Genomic DNA, 4,019 nt, shown 5'->3' on the forward strand with positions numbered 1-4,019 from the left:
AGGACTATATTTTCCAGAGAACTCAATGTTCATAACCCAAAAAATTATGAATCGCTTCTGTCTGTTACAACAGAAGGGGTTGTTGTTTCCAGAGCTGTTTGTCCCATTCCGAACTGGGTTACAAGGAGCTTTGTTGCCAGTACCTATGACTGGTCGGTAGGGTAACCTCCATGCTAAAATTATTTCCCTGGGTCTGTTTTCAATGCATGCGGTCCAGTGCTGGGTCCCAGTCGGTTACCAGAACACATCATACAGCCTAAACTGAGTGAGGTTCGTTTTGACAACAGTACCCGATTTAATCTGGTTACTACTCCTGCCCAGTAACTAGAATATGCATATAATTATTGGCTTTGGATAGAAAACACCCTAAAGTTTCTAAAACTGTTTGAATGGTGTCTGTGAGTATAACAGAACTCAAATGGCAGGTCAAAACCTGAGAGATTCCTTTACAGGAAGTGGCCTGTCTGACCATTTCTTGAACTTCTTTTCCATCTCTATCTTTTACTAAGGATCTCTGCTCTAACGTGACACTTCCCACGTCTTCCATAGGCTCTCAGAGCCCGGGAAAAAACAGAATGTCGTCATTCCAGCCCCAGGCTGAAACACATTATCGCCTTTCTCAAGTGGCCGATCAAGGGACTCTGGGCTTATGCGCGTGACCCGACCGCCCCCGCCTTTGTGATTTTTTACTCTGTTTGCCGAAAAGGAGATTCCCTGTCGGAATATTATCGCTTTTCTACGAGAAAAATGGCGTAAAAATTGATTTTAAACAGCGGTTGACATGCTTCGAAGTACGGTAATGGAATACTTAGAATTTTATTGTCACGAATTGCGCCATGCGCGCGACACTTCTTTACCATTTCGGATAGTGTCTGGAACGCACGAACAAAACGCCGCTATTCGGATATAACGATGGATTATTTTGGACCAAACCAACATTTGTTATTGAAGTAGCAGTCCTGGGAGTGCATTCTGATGAAGACAACAAAAGGTAATCAAACTTTTATAATAGTAAATATGATTATGGTGAGTGCTAAACTTGCCGGGTGTCTAAATAGCGAGCCCGTGATGCCTGGGCTATGTACTTAGAATATTGCAAAATGTGCTTTCACCAAAAAGCTATTTTAAAATCGGACATATCGAGTGCATAGAGGAGGTCTGTATCTATAATTCTTAAAATAATTGTTATGCTTTTTGTGAACGTTTATCGTGAGTAATTTAGTAAAATGTTAGCGAATTCCCCGGAAGTTTGCGGGGGGTATGCTAGTTCTGAACGTCACATGCTAATGTAAAAAGCTGGTTTTTGATATAAATATGAACTTGATTGAACAAAACATGCATGTATTGTATAACATAATGTCCTAGGGTTGTCATCTGATGAAGATCATCAAAGGTGAGTGCTGCATTTAGCTGTCTTCTGGGTTTTGGTGACATTATATGCTGGCTTGAAAAATGGGTGTCTGATTATTTCTGGCTTGGTACTCTGCTGACATAATCTAATGTTTTGCTTTCGTTGTAAAGCCTTTTTGAAATCGGACAGTGTGGTTAGATTAACGAGAGTCTTGTCTTTAAATAGCTGTAAAATAGTCATATGTTTGAGAAATTGAAGTAATAGGATTTTTAAGGTTTTGAAAATCGCGCCACAGGCTGCAAGTGGCTGTTACGTAGGTGGGACGCAAGCGTCCCACCTAGCCCATAGAGGATAAACAAGACATTTGTGAATTGGTGGCATGAAATCCAGCTTGCGATCATGAAAAGGATAAGACCATGGCTACGAGGAGATCGATCACAAAATACACAAAAAGAAAAAAAAGAAAAGTGGAACAATTATTTAATAATAAAACATTTTAAAAAAGTTGCTGCTCTTCAACTGTGTTTCTGTCCTCAGAGGGAGAGGAGACTCAGAGGGGTCCATACACCTTTAAGAGAAGCCTCAGAGAGGAAGGAGCCTCCGAGGGGTCCATACACCTTTAAGAGAAGCCTCCGAGAGGAAGGACCCTCCTCCGGTCTGTTGTTGAAATACATCAATGGTATCCTCGTCTTCCATCTCAAGCTGTGCAGGTGTGTCGGTCTCGTTGATTGGCTGTCCGTCAAATCTAAACCGTATCTGTCTAATTGACAAACCCTGTCTTTCGCAGTACGCCTTCATCAGCTTGCTGAGCGGAGTATGCCGTTTAATTTTGAACTGGACTACTGACCCATCTTGACCCGCAACCTTTAGGTTGATGTGGTCGTTTTCAGTCTTCACTCAGACATTGTGTAGCTAGTTAATGCTCTGAGATTTACTAATTAACAGACAGATTGCTAAATGTTTGCGCTTTTTTCCCCCCAACTCTCTCCGTCTTCTTCTTGTTTTGTTGACGCGTTTTGTTCAGTAATCCACTGGCTCAAAGGCAGTCAAAACATGCAGACAAATACATCCTAATAGTACCGGTAAAGTTCGTCGAAACATGTCAACCGATGTTTATAATTAATCCTCAGGTTGTCAATTATCTAAATAATCGATCATATTTCAACCAGACAATAGCGTATTCAATAGAAAGGAAAAACAACGAAGAGCGCACACACAGTCACGCACGCAAACCAGTACTGCATGATTCCATAGTCCCCTGACCAAAATGTCTCATTCTTCTTAATTTTTCAGAAAACAAGCCTGAAACCATGTCTAAAGACTGTTGACATCTAGTGGAAGCCATAGGAACTGCAATCTGTGCCCTAACCCATTAGACAGTCAATAGGCTTTCAATGGAAAACCCACTCACATAAAAAAAATCCCACTTCCTGGATAGATTTTCCTCGGGTTTTTGTCTGCCATATAAGTTCTGTTATACTCACAAACATTATTTTAACAGTTTTAGAAACTTCAGACTGTTTTCTATCCAACTCTGCATATCCTAGCTTCTGGGCCTGAGTAACAGGCAGTTTACTTTGGGCACGCTTGTCATCCAGACGTCAAAATACTGCCCCCTAGCCCAAAGAAGTTAAAAGTGTTGTCTCCCATATGTGAGTTCAATTAAGTGTTTCTTCTCCATGTTCAGACACACGGTTGTCAAGAGTGGTGGAAATGGAAGAAGAACCAATATCTCTCAGTCCAGAAGGTGGCATCCCGTCTCTTCAGGTGGCACTTCATGGGAGTCTCGCTGTCTGCTCCGATCAATGGTGAACATGCTCAATGTAGCCCCCGATCATGCGTGATGTCAGGGTACAGGCTACAATTTGTTGTGCGTCAACCCACGCTTCTGCAGCGTCATCACGTCGACTGTTCCCGAGGCCTCAGTGCCCATTTTGAGGAAGGAAATATCCTTCCGACTCCAGAAGCAGGCAATCTGTGTGGTTCCTATGTTGAAGATCCGGGACTGCTGGTACAGCACTTATTCCTGGTTATGAAAAGGGATGATAATTTGCATCCCATTCTAAACCTACGTGCCCTCAGCAAGCACCTCAGAGTCTACAAATAGAATGCTTACAAGCCGGCGGCTATTACAGCAATTGGCTGGTGGCGGCGGAGTCAAGAGGCTAAGCAGTGTTGCACACATCCATGCTACTGTCCTGTATTCAATCTATAGGCTTCATAAGAAACCAGAAAAAGAGCTGGCTGACTCCTCTGCGAATTACGTTTCTGGGTCTCTCTTCTGGGTCTCACTCGTGTATCACACACATTTCTGCTGGGTCACACAGTGCGTTTTCACCAGTGCCTATGCATACTGTTGATGATGGCTTCTGTGATGGAAGTCGTTCCCGTGGGGCTATTGTTGATACGGCTATTGTTGATACGACGCATCTCGTAGCCTAATCCGGTCGCTTTGGCTGTCCCAGTCAGGCTTGTGAGAGTGGGGTGCGCAACTCGATTCAGGGGTATGGACACTGGTGCAAAGTTCACTGCATGTCAATTACTCAGAGTATCTGTCTCTCAGGCGCTTCCCCACTGTTTTTGTTATACCGGTTTATATCATTCCTTTCTGTTCCTGTGAAATCATATATTTTTTTACATTAAACTCAACATTAAATTACTTCACCAA

General features: G+C 42.8%; 1 pseudogene; it reads right to left on the bottom strand.

The window, feature by feature from the left end:
• Positions 1 to 1,933: 1,933 nt before the first annotated feature.
• Positions 1,934 to 3,781, bottom strand: LOC106602810 (small ubiquitin-related modifier 3 pseudogene; annotated as a pseudogene).
• Between the last annotated feature and the right edge of the window lie 238 nt (positions 3,782 to 4,019).

The sequence above is a fragment of the Salmo salar genome, chromosome 04 (genome assembly GCF_965601325.2).
Source record: "Salmo salar chromosome 04, fSalSal1, whole genome shotgun sequence".
Classification (NCBI taxonomy): Eukaryota; Metazoa; Chordata; class Actinopteri; order Salmoniformes; family Salmonidae; genus Salmo; species Salmo salar.